Below are 13,506 nucleotides of genomic sequence, written 5' to 3'. Positions count from 1 at the left end.
GGCTGTGGGTTCCTCAATGACCTTTTCGGCCACTTACACAATTATAGGTGAATTTCACCATCAGTGGTGTCTTCTTTGAGAACCAAGGACAAATGTATCTTTGCCAAGGGCTGGTGACCTTTTTAAGTACGTTCAGCAGCCGTGTGCATATTTGTTATCGCTTATATTTATCTAATTTTCTACTTTCGTCTTTATTAGTTTGTATCTCTGCTCTCACACTTTTATCTCATGTGTACTTGACAGTTTATGTCTCCTGGCCTCCTCAATTCGAGTGCAAACTTTTCCGGGACAGGAAGTGTGATCGTTTACTTCCGTAGTGTGTTTCCAAGTGCCCGGCAGAGTGCCTTGCCCACAGTGTTTACTGTGGTACTTTTTAAGCGCATACTATGTGCCAAGCACTGTACTAAGCTTTGGGGTAGATATAATATCATCAGGTCCTTCATGGGGCTCACACTGTAAGTAGGAGGGAGCACAGGTGAGGGAACTGAGGCCCAGAGAAGTTAAGTGATTTGTCCGAGGTCACACAGCAGGCAAGTGGTAGAGGCGGGGTTAGAACCCAAGTCCTCGGACTCCCTGGCCCGAGATCTATCCACTAACATGCTGCTTCTCTGGTAGTGCTTACTATAGTGCTCTGCACACATAGCAGGCACTCAGTACGGTGCTCTAGCACACAGCAGGACAGGGCCTCACACGCTGCAGGCATTCAGTACAGCAGTCTGTACACAATAGCCCCTCGGTAAACCCTATTCACTTGAACAATCACCCTTAAGCAGCAGGAAGGAAAACACAGGCGTTTCTCGTTCAACGGGTCGGGACCGGCCTTGTTTTATAGAAATTCATGCTAGCTCCACTCCATAAATTTTTCACAACGATCATTAAATACCTTTTGATTTTATTCTCTTCCCCTCGCTTTTCCCATCTCTTTGGTTGCTGGCAGGGCTTATTCATTGCACTTGAAGCGTAGCTGGGCTGGGAGAGCCACTGCTGACTGTTTCAGGATCTGCCTTGCCTCCTTGGTGTTTAAACTGTCTCTGACTGTGCCCCTGCCTGGGTTACCCCAGCTCTCTACTTAGTTGGGGAGGGGGACGTGCGACTTATACTGTTACCTCAGCGGTGGCTTGCATTTCCGTAATTGCACCAGAAACAGATGAACCTGCTGGCAGTACAGCCCTGACAACTCCTGGCACTTGGTGGTCCATGCTGGGTCACTGGGAGAGAGTCAGGGACGGAGAGGGGAGAGTCAGAAGTGTTGGACGGTCTGTGCTGAGCCACTGGAGAGAGAATATGGGATGGAGAGAGGAGAATCAAGAATGTTGAATGGTTCATCTTTGGTCAGTGGAGATCCAAGGATGGAGAGGGGAGAGTTGGGGGTGTTGGGTGGTCCAGCCCTGACCGTAAGGGTGAGTGTCCAGGAGGGCAACCAGCACCCAATTGCCTGAAGCATCCTGACTCTGGCTGAGGCTGAGATCTGGGATGGGCAGACCATGACTGACAGAGGGGTGTCACTCACGGAGAAATACTGGCCTTAGAAACAAGGCCAAAAACACTTCCACCATACAACCCATGTGACTGGAATTATTCCTCCGTTTGCACAACATTTGACCCACGGACACAGAGTGTCCGTCTGGCAGGTGAGCCCTGAGCCCTGCCTGGACTGGCCACCCAACCCCTCCCCCAACCCCTCCAAACAATAGCAATTGGCAAGAAAGGGGAGACATTCCAGTTCTAAAGCCACGTCTTCCCCATTGGATTGGAGCGAGTAAACAGTGTTTGTTTTACAAATCCTGTAATTACCATGTGTACTTATGCACTGAGCCATAGCCAGGCTCAGAAACTGGAGCCTCGTGCTGTCAGAGACTCCAGCTCTGTTTCTGCTGGGCTCCGGGAGCAGAGGGTCCTGGGGGCAGCGGGAGATCCCCTTTCCCACTGGACCCAGAGGGTTGGAGCCCCCACTCAGGTGTGGTCAGCCCAGATAATGAGGTTGTAGGGGTCTCTGGTCTAGGGGACAGACCGAGGGCTAGCCACGAAGCAGGTTCTTCAAAGCCCTTCCCAAATCCCAGCTCCTCCAGGAAGCCTTGTTCTTGCACTCCCAGGACCCGGATCATAACCGCCCAACAGACACACTTCATTCATTCATTCAATAGTATTTATTGAGCGCTTACTATTTGCAGAGCACTGCACTAAGCGCTTGGAATGTACAGTTCGGCAACACTTGGTTTTGGGACTTTATGCCAACCCTCAGCACTTGGATAGAAGCAGCTTGGCCTAGTGGAAAGATCACAGGCCTGGGAGCTGGAGGAACTGGTTCTAATCCCGACTTTGCTCCGTGTCTGCTGTGTGACCTTGGGCAAGTCACTTAAACTTCTCCATGCTTCAGTTTCCTCATCTACCAAGTGGGGATAAAATCCTACTCCCTCCTATTTAGACTGGGAACCTCATGTGGGATAATAATAATAATAATAATTGCTGTATTTGTTAAGTACTTACTATGTGCTAATTGTCCTACTAATTGGAATAGATACAAAAAATCGGGTTGGACACAGTCCCCGTCCCACGGAGAGCTCCCAGTCTTAATCCCCCATTTTACACATGAGGTGAGTGACTTGCCCAAGGTCATACAGCAGACAAGTGGAGGAGCTGGGGATAGGGACTGTGTCTGACCTGATTATTTTCTATCCTCAGCACTTAGCACAGTGCTCCACACATAGTAGGCACTTAATAAGTAGCGATTAAGTTTGCCGTCCGATACTCAGGAATGAGAGGCAGTGTGGGCTAATCAAAATAGTAGGGGACTTCGAGTCAGGAGGTATCATCATCATCATCATTATCTTCAATGGTATTTCTTGAGCACTTAATGTGTGCAGAGCACTGTACTAAGCACTTGGGAGAGTACAATACAACAGAGTTGGTAGACCTTAGTTCTAGTCCCATTGCTGACCCTGGTCTGCTGCGTGACCTTGGTCAAGTCAGTTAACCTCTCTGGGCCTCAGTTTCCTCAGTTGAACTGGGGACTCTCCTTCCCTCTTTGACTTTGAGCCTTGTGTGGGACAGGGACTGATTCTGAGCTGATTTTCTTGAACTTGTTCCAGGGCGCAGTACAGTGCTGAGTCCTAATAAATTCTCTAAAAATTAAATAAAATTAAGTAAACAGACTGATTGAGAGAACACAGCCTCCTTGGGCTGGGAATTAGTTCCATTTCCATCCCCTCCCAGCATCCACCCGCCCTTGCCCCCTCCCCATGTCCCTCTTCTCCGGTCTAGCTCTTGAAGGTGGCAGAGGCCTGTCCCAGCAATGTAGAGGGTGTGCCTCTCTGAAAACCTAAACACTCCTCAAGTGCCTCTCACTACTCTTCAGCTCAAGCCTTAAATGATCCACTTTTATCAAGCTTTGTGGTGTTTAATCAGTCCCACCTGATTGGGCCAAATGTTAGAGGAAGAAATAAGTCAGAAAACAATTCCCTGGGCAGGGCAGGTGCCAGAGAGATCCCTGGGCAGCCCGGGACTCTCCTCAGGGCACAGGCCTTTAGAGCACAGAAACCTCACACCCCTTCACACATCCTGGAGTATGAAAGGACCCCTTTCTCTTGGGGTCAGAACGGATCCCTTCCCCATGAACCGATTCTGGGGTCACAGTAGGTCCAAACTCAGCTATCCAAAGCCTGCTTACCTCTCAGCTGCATCTTCGGCAAATTGGAGGGAAAGTGGAGAGTCTATTCGGGTGAGGCTAACACCGATGCCCAGCGGTTGAGGCAAGAAGGGTGGCTGGAATCCTTGGGTTGGGAAAAGGGCAGCTTTCTTTTTTTTTATGGCATTGGTTAAGCACTTACTATGTGTCGGGTGCTGTACTAAGTGCCGGGGTAGTCACAAACTAATCAGGTTGGACCCACTCCATGTCTCTCATGGGGCTCACTATATTAATCTCCATTTTACAGATGGGGTAACTGAGGCCCAGAGAAGTGAAGTGACTTGCCCATGATCACACTGCAGTCAAGTGGCGGAGGCGGGATTGGAACCCGGGTCCTTCTGACTCCCAGGCCCGTGCTCTATCCACTAGACTATACTGGTTTTCCTTTCTAACACCTAACCCCTCCAGCTCCCGGAGGGAAGAGCCAAGAACAGTGCTTTGCACCCAGTAATAATAATAATAGTAGAAGTATTTGTTAAGGGCTTATTGTGTGCCAAGCACAAGCATTCGCTATTCCAATTACTAGGACAGGGGAGGCAGCTGATTGAAGCCAGAGCTCAGCTCTGTCGGACTGGACGTATCTGCTGCGTGCAGACCTCAACTGCCTTCAAGGGCAAAGTGGGGACAGAAGGGGTCCGGAAAGGGAGGGCGTCACCATTTGGGGCATTTCTTCGGCCACTGGGCTTCTGGACTGTGGACACGTTTTCCTCAGCGATATCACTTAATGGACACTGTTAGGGCGTGCTGGATGCTTGAACAGATTAACAAGGCCGTGACCGTAGCATCCCCAAGATTTGTCCACCCCCAGTCGAAAGGGTGAAAGGCTCTCGGCTATCCTCTTCCCATCATGCTCTAGGGTGGGGGAGAAACCAAGGCAGTGTATCCTTCCGAACTTCTTCCTCACCCACTTCGCCCCTCCCTGTCTCGCCACCCCCGATCCTTGAAACATCACGATCTACCCCACCCTTCCCATAATTCTTCCAGGCCTCCAATAATCCCGTATCTGGTGACTCCCACAAAATGGGCTATTCCCTCCTTTCTCCCTGCATATAATAATGATGATGATTCTTCAAACTATTATGTCATTTATTCAACATTTACATGGCAGTGTTTGTTAAAGCTTCAGATATTTTGCAAAAAGCTGAGGTGGATACACGGTAATCGGATTGAACACAGTCCCAGACCGCCCAGGGCTCACAGTTTGAGAGGGAGGGAGAAGAGGTCATTTATCCCCATTTTAAAATGAGGGAACTGAGGTCCAGAGGAGTTGAGAAACCTCCGAGGTTATACAGCAGACCAGCGTCAGAGCTGAGACTAGAACCCGGGTCTCCTGACTACCAGCCCTGTGCACTTTCCACTAGACCACACAGCCCAGTGAAGATCATGGGTTCTAAACCAGGCTCTGCCCTTGCATGCTGGATAACCTTGGGCAAGTCACTTCTCTTCTCTGTGCCTCACTTACTTCATCTGTCAATGGGGATTGAGACTGTGAGCCCCACATGGGACAAGGACTGTGTTCGACTCAATTTGCTTGTATCCTCCCGAGCACTCAGTACAGTGCCTGGAACGTAGTAAACGCTTAACGAATACCATCATCATCATCGTCTTCACCATCATCATCAATAAATGGGTAAAGTTGACCACTGATATTTATCGGGGGCTTTGAGATCATCAGGGGAATCGTGAACCAGATGAATCTGGCATAGATTATCACTAAATTGAATCCCCAAGGCAGTAGACAGGACTGCATTTTCCATCTTAATAGAAGCAGTGTGGCTCAGTGGAAAGAGCCCGGGCTTGGGAGTCAGAGGTCATGGGTTCGAATCACGGCCCTGCCACGTGTCGGCTGTGTGACCATGGGCAAGTCACTTCACTTCTCTGGGCCTCAGTGACCTCATCTGTAAAATGGGGATGAAGACTGTGAGCCCCACCTGATTCCCCCGTGTCTACCCCAGCGCTTAGAACGATGCCCTGCGCGTAGTAAGCGCTTAACAAATACCAACATTATCATCTTGAGAAAAATGAAAGGTTTGATTTAATTCTCATCCGTTCAGTTTTTCAAATCAGTTTCTCCAGGGACGGAACTGTCCATGGTCCTCGGACACTACCGCTCTTCTGGTAGCCATAGCAACCAAGACTGACGGAGCACTTTAGTGTGGGCAGCACGCTGGACCGGGCATCTTCTGTTTACGGAGCACTGTACTGAACGCCTACTCTTTACAGAACAATGTATTAATCACGTAATGTGTACGGATCACTCTATTGGGAAATTACTGTGTGCGGAGTGCTGTACTAGGCACCTGTTTTATGCAGAGCACTGTAGCGGATCTTTTGTGTGTTCTGAGCCCTCTGTTGACTGCCTACTGTGTGCTGACTACCGTTCCGGTTGTTTACTGTTTATAGAGCAAGGCCCCGGGTGCTGTAATCAACACTCGTGAACACTCAAAACAAGTAGAAGCCACAGTTCCTGACCTTGAAAGAATTTCCGGGATAAGAGAAGAGGCAGGTCGAAAGATATTGGATTCGTAGAATGGGTTCGAGAGGGAAACCAGAGCTATTATGCTGCTATAAGGTTACTATGCAAGGTGGAAACAATAGTAAGCAGAAAACGACTTGGGGTATGAACGAATAAGTGGAATGAAAAAGGCAAATTCTATCTAGCTGCTAAAGGTGGATGAAAGGAAGACCTGAAGTGGGAAGTGGCATTTGGCCTTGGAAGTCCTCCTGGGGGAGGTGTCTGAGGGGCGAAGTTAGCCAGGAAGACCTCCTGGAGGGGGTGGCTCTTTAGGAGCCTTTGATGGCAGGGGTGGAGGGGAGAGGATCACGGTCTGGTGGACTGAGTACCCTGAAGTGCTCGGAATAGGTACTCAGTAACTACCATTCGTACTGTACTGAATCCACCAGACTGAGATCTACCAGGCGCCTCCTTTTCCCTGCTGTTTCGCAACAATCCCCGAGTGGTCGCCTGGCCACGCTGGTCCTTCAAAGACTGGAATTTCCCCTCACTTGCTCTGCCTTCTGCCGCCGGGCAGGAGCGGCCCAGCCGGTCGATCTGTTTGCAAATGGCATATTCAGCTGCATGGATGGAGAAGACAAGTACAAAGCTTTATCCCTCTGTGCTAATGGGATGCTTTATGTAGGAAATTATGCTATAATAAAGGGTGCTCTGTGCTCAATAAACCCGCTGATTTAAAGTTTAGACAGAAATACTTGGTTTCCTGGCCAACACCAGCTGCTGCCAGAGGGCAGTAAAACATTTATATATGAAGGAACACAAATCAGCATCACCTAATCTTGGAAAATTATTCATCAAAATGAATTTGTTTTTTCTTCTGAAAGAATGAAGAGTTGAGTCATGTAAAACCTGTGGGCTCTTTAACTTTTCCCAACACTGAAGCACTGAGCAAACATGAGTAGCTTCTCTTTCCCTAAGGAACTTGTGGAAATCACTCAGCACGTAGAGTGTCATTTCACTGAACTCACCCAAACTCATCAGAACGTATCGGGTCAGCCCCACGATCTGTACTCGGGACTCAGTGGCCCAAGGATGTTTGGTTCTTTCTGGACACGCCTCCTCATGGTTAGTGATGGGCCACCCCACACCGCTGACTCTCCCTTCTCCATCTCTGATTCCCTTCCAGTGACCAAACACGTACCCCCGCCAGATGCTTCCAGAAAAACACCATGGATTACCATCTTGGGTTTTGCAACACCCCTAACTTTTCCCTTTATGTCCTTGACATTTCACTTTACTAGCCCATTATTCTCCAGGGGACAAGCCAGTTGCCAATATCGTTCCCTCTTGGAATCAGGACAGGCTCTGGCCCCAACTTCCTGGCCCCTGGGTTTATATCCTCTCTTCAGCTCCCGGCTCTTTGCCTAATCCCTCCCCTCGGAATTGACCACGTTCCACCCGATGTTATAGCACGGCTGACACGCTCCGGGAAATCGCCCGTCCTCCTGTAGGGGTCTAGAAGAGAGAGCCGTTGACCTGTTGGAGAAACTTCTGGAAACTTCCCATCCCAGCCATCCTCCCCAAATTGTTCCTGAAGTGACCCCTTACCACCAGCAGGCTGCAGCTTCCTGTGCAAAGGCAAAGCAAAATGCAGGAGGTCGACAATAAATAAATGAATGAGCTGTTATTGGCACATCAACCATTAAAAGGAAAGTCAGTTCCACTAACGCACGTGCCTGCTTAAAGCATTCAGGTCTTGCCAGGGACAAAAAGAAGTCTTCAGGCCTGTGATGTGATACTGTGGGTGGAGAAAGAGACGAGCCTGAAATATTTATATTAATCCACTGTATAATATGAAACTTAATTAACGAGCATCTTCTCCAATTACGAACATTCTCATCCTGCTCCTTAATTCGAAGTCTCCGTCAATATTTTATGAGCTGTGGAGCCCCCTCCCCACTCCTCCGCAACAGAAGGAGTGCCCCTGGACACCCACATCGAGGGGGTGGTGTGCGGGCTGTGCGTTTTGTGATCTGTTTGTGTCTGGGAAGATTCAAGCCCCAGATGAAGGCAGTCAAATGCTCTACAGACACCACCCCCCTCCCCGCCCACCCCACTTTGCTTTTGCACAGCATGAATTATGTAAGGTCAATCTCCGTCCGGAGATTATCAAAATTCAGGAATGGTACTCTGCCTCCCCACAAGCCAACTCTGATATGGAACTGGAAAAGAGTGCTTGTTCAACCAGCCCCTGCTGATTCAAGAAAGATTGGTTGCAGAAACACCAATGAGCATCCCAACTCATTTTCCCAGTGGTTGAAGTTCCAGCCACATTACGGGCAAGAAAAGACAGCCCCTCGTTGTGTTGCCATGCTTAACGTTGGCAGCTCCCGCGCTGTTTTCTCTTTTGCCTCTCGTCTCTTTTTCCTTACAAAGCTTTCGCTCAAAGAGAACGGCACCCTTCCCTGATGGCAGTGCACCATGCTGGTCTGTCCTCAGCAGTTGTCTCCCAGTTTTCAGCTGGGATATAGCATAATCTGAGGCTTCACGTTTTCATATTCTTAAAATGTCTTCTCTGCCTCCTGGCTTTCGGTTTCCAAATGTCAGCTCTCTACATTCAGCCTCTGTCTGGGTCTCTGCTGTCGCCCTTTCTCCTCCTGTGTCCCACCTAGCATCGATGTGTTAAGGTGAGCACAGCTTCGATGCTGGAAGACTGATAATGTTCTAGAACTTGTCAGACATTCCTGATCTTGTCTTTTGACGTGGAGTCTGGACAGAAATGACAAAGGGGGAACTGCTCAAGGATGTCCCAAGCACCAACTCACCCCCAGACAAGCGGACACATAAATATACACTCACACAGACACACCTGCACACACACACACACACACACACTTTCAAACAAACAAGCACCCACAGCCCCTTCCCACACACAAACGCACACACACACGCTCCACAAACGCTGCACAGTGGTTACTTGGGATTCTTCCTGGCCTGGATCTCGATCCAAAAAGGAATCCCCAGAGGGAGAATCTCTGCCAACCATTCCCTGCAAACATGAGCGATTTTCCAGGAACTGCCAGCACAGCTTGTCTCTGCTGCTGTGTCTTAGAAAAGACGCCCACCGGAAGCAAAGTGTCAGCAGGGAACACTCAAATGAGCCATTTCGAGGAAGGAGTAGAGTCTTGTCGGTTGTGACAAACCAGACCAGCTGGGTCCCAGCTCTTGGCTGGCATTGGCCCCATAGTGGCCCGGACTGAAAATTGGCCTGGAAGAGCAGAGTTCAGCGGCTAGGACAGCAGACGGGAATGCTCTTTCCTGCTGGCAGGGAGAAGGTTGTACCTTGTTGTTCAGGAGTTTTAGGGACCACCCTGTTTTGGGGGGGGGCTTTTTTGTTTGTTTTTAATAGCATTTATTAAGCACTTACTATGTGTCAAGCATTGTACTAAGTGCTACGGTAGATACAAGCTAATCAGGCTGGACACTATCCATGCGTCACGTGGGACTCCCATGTGGGGGTCACATTCTCAAATCCCATTTTACAGATGAGGTAACTGAGGCAAAGAGAAGTGAAGTGACTTGCCCAAGGTCACAGCAGACAAGTGGTGGAGGCGGGATTAGAACCCATGACTTCCTGACTCCCAGGCCCTTGCTCCATGCTACTTCATCATCATCATCATCATTATCATTAGTATTCACTGAGCCTCTACCTACTCTGTGCAGAGTGTACTGAGTGCCAACCCCGCCCTGGGTCCCTACTGGAAGCAGAATGCTGTACCATAGCTCAGTGTACAGCGTAGCATACTGGGCACCTACCATGTGCAAAGCATTGTACTGGTCCATCCTCGGGGAGCTAAAGATAGATCTTCCATCAGAATGGGAGAGTCAGGCAAGAGTAGATTGTATTTATACTGTGGAACAAAAGAAAAATATGGGTATAACTGATAAAACAGAATGTATAAATAATATGAATCGATAAGTGAATGAGCAAAATGAATAAATACATTTTCTACAGATATTATGAATGCGGAGGGGCCGGGAGAAATGTCAAGACCAGGAGGGTGGGTCATCCAAGGAGGCCTTTTAAGGAGGTGGTTGAGGGATGACGCGACCAGGTTGGCGGGGGTCAGGCCCGGAGGGCTTCCTGGAGGGGAAGGCTGTTCGGGGAGCTTTGAAGATGAGTTGGCTGAGTTTGGCCTATATATTCCAGTGGGGAATAGCACTCTGAGTCTGGGGTACATAAGGTTGAGGCAGGGGATGCGGAGGGTGCGATGTTTCCGATGCTTTATCTGTGTTCCAGCTGTCATCAACCCACAGCACACAGCGGGTTGCAAAATAAAGGGAATCCATGGATAGATTCCATAGAGAGATGGACTGCAGAAATTGATCACGATGAGAGAGCAGCATCTGAGGCGATGCATTTCTCCCTGGCCACCCTTTCGACATTATTCTCCGATAATGGAAAATATCGGATTTCCCCACATCCATGAGGAAGATTTCTAATGCGGAAAACAGGACAATAAAGAATTCCAGGTGCTTTCGTAGGAATAAAAATAGAAGTAGCAGTAATAATGTCAGTAAGGTAGTTATTGAGCACCCGCTTGGTGCCGAGCACCGGATTAGGCGCTTGGGAAGTACAGAGTAATAAAATGACATGTTCCCTGACCATAAGGAGCTTACACTGTAATGGGATAGACATGCATAAAAATGTATTTCAACTGGAGTGGCCAAAGGAACTTATCGAATGTGCGGCCGAAGAAGCATGCATACCTAGTTTCCAATTTCCAATCCCCTGGACAGGTATTTCGTTTCCATCGGTCAATCGGTCATATTTATTGGTGTTTACTATGTGCAGAGAACTGTTCTTAGCTCTTGTGAGAATACAGTATAATGGAGTTGTTAGACTCATTCCCTGCGCACAAGGAGATTACAGTCTAGATGGGGAGGCGGACATCACGCTAAATAAATTGCAGATATGTACATAAATTCTGTGGGGTGGATAAACGGTGGAAATCTAAGTGCCAAGGAGGTTACAGATGAGGACACTGAGGCCCAGTGTAGTGACTTGCCCAAGTAGCAGAGCTGGGATTAGAACCCAGATTCCCTTACTCCCAGCCCCTTGTTCTTTTCACTAGGCCACGCTGAGTCAGGCAAGTCACTGGGCTCTCTGGGCCTCCATTTCCTCATCTTTAAATGGGAAGAATAATCGCTACCTCCCAGGGATGGCGTGAGTGTGAAATAAGATGAGCCATGTGACAAGGACTTTGAAAAATAAGAACACGGTGCAGATCTGAGGCATCATCCTCCCCTTCTATACAGGGACAGTGGGAGCATTAATGAGCGAAGACAGATTTGAGAGGCTTGGACAAAAGCTCCTGAAAATTCTTTTCCATTCCATTATCTTGCTGTGAAAAATTTTTAGTTGAGACCAAGAGAAGAAAAGTCAATTACTGAATAATAATCCTCTTGATTCTGCAAGGCAATTTGATTTTCCCAAGTGTTTTCCCATTACTTGTCCCATTTTTCCTAACAACATCCCTGGCAGGTGAAGACAAAGTAACGGATCCCCGTTTTACAGATGGCGAAACTGAGATCCGGAGAGGCCACGTATCAATCAACCCATCGACTGGATTTATTGAGCACTTACTGTGTGTAGAGCATCTGCAGTGAAGCAGTGTGACTTAGTGGAAAGAGTATGGGCCTGGGAGTCAGAGGACCTGGGTTCTAATCCTAGGATCAAATTGCTTGGTCCTCAGCCCAAACCTCTATAGGGGAAGCAGAATGGCGTAATAGAGCACAAGCTTGAGTGTAAGAAAACACTGCACGTACCAGAATATTCTCCCACCGGGAAGCCGCCTATCCGCTTCCTCTAGCCCTATCGGTACTGTCCCCCAGGGGCCCCAAATTCCCAGTGGCCGGAGTTCGGGACTATCGGTGGAGCCTGATCCTCCGGCCCTCCAGGGACGGTGACTCTCCCCCAGTGCCGGTGAGTCCGAGCTGGGCGGGAGACCAGGCGGCTGCTGGTAGATGACCTTCATTCCCCGCCCCAGGCCACCCAGCTGGTCACGGACGCTAGGCGAGAGTCCAGCGGCTCATTGAGGAAAGCAGGTCTCGTGGTGGCAGCGTGGCCCAGGCACCAGGTGCTCTTAAAGGAACATCTCTACTGGATGGTACTCTCCCAACCTCCTAGCCCAGTGCTCTGCTCACAGTAAGCCCTCAATAAATATGATTGATCGATTTAGTGGCTCGGCTTGCCCGCAGTGGACAGTGCTCTTTAACCCCTTGGCACCCGAACAAGCACAAACCTCCATGACCTTTACCTGTTTTATTCCCTCATATCTCCTGTAACTACTAAATTGATCAATCTTACTGTATTTATTGAGCGCTTACTCCTTACAGAGCACTGTACTAAGTAGCTGAGACAGCATAATACAATAGAGTTGGTAGACATTACCTCTGCCTTCAAGGAGCTAACAGTGTAGAGGTCTAAAATCCCTAAATGTCCCCACCGGGCACCATTTTTTTTTTAAAAAAAAATGATCTTTTTTAAGCACTTACTATATTCCAGGCACTGGAGTGGATACAAGTTTTTCAGGTTGGACACAGTCCCTGTCCCACATGGGCCTCACAGTCTAAATCCCCATTTTACAGATGAGATAACTGAGGCACAGAGAAGCTAAGTGACTTGCTCAAGGTCATAGAGCAGGCAAGTGAAAGCGTCAGAACTAGAACCTAGATCTTTCTGACTGCCAGGCTTGTGCTTGATCCACCAGAGCACACTGCTTCTCACTGAGAAACATTGAGAAGTTGCCCTGCTTCAGGGCCACACAATTAAATGGGGTTGCTTTTAGATGAGTCTCCCAGCGGCACTGCACAGGTGGGGATGGTGTTGGGGTGAACCCTTCTCCGGTGCTGGACACTGGGAGACGGCGGGCGGGCCTGACCTGCTTGATCTCGTTTGGGTCGAACTTCTCCCCCAGATCTTTCCCGACCGCCCAGGAGCAGCTCGTGGTCACTTACACCGGCTGCGAGGGTCACTTCCGCCACTTCCCCAGACCACCGGACGCTCGCTAAGTGATACGACTTATTATTTATTTATTGTCCTTCATTCAGAGGGTCCCCAAACGCTCAGCTGGGAGAGGGGAGGCGAGCAGGGAAGATGAACATCGTGGCTATCAGCGACGACTGTCAGATGGATTTTTTAGAAAGGGGAGAGGATAGGGGGCGATCGGCTCACCCGGCCCCTCCTCCCCCACAGCTTTGTCCAGCTCCTGCTGCCATCCCAACCCACCTATGATGAGCCTGCCTGGCCCAGGAAGCCTCCGTGGGAACCTGGGGTATCTCCCAAGCCCATTCCGGCCAGCGC

The sequence above is a fragment of the Ornithorhynchus anatinus genome, chromosome X2 (assembly GCF_004115215.2).
Source record: "Ornithorhynchus anatinus isolate Pmale09 chromosome X2, mOrnAna1.pri.v4, whole genome shotgun sequence".
NCBI classification, from domain to species: Eukaryota; Metazoa; Chordata; class Mammalia; order Monotremata; family Ornithorhynchidae; genus Ornithorhynchus; species Ornithorhynchus anatinus.
The sequence above is the reverse complement of the archived record's forward strand: the minus strand, read 5'-3'. Positions refer to the sequence as shown.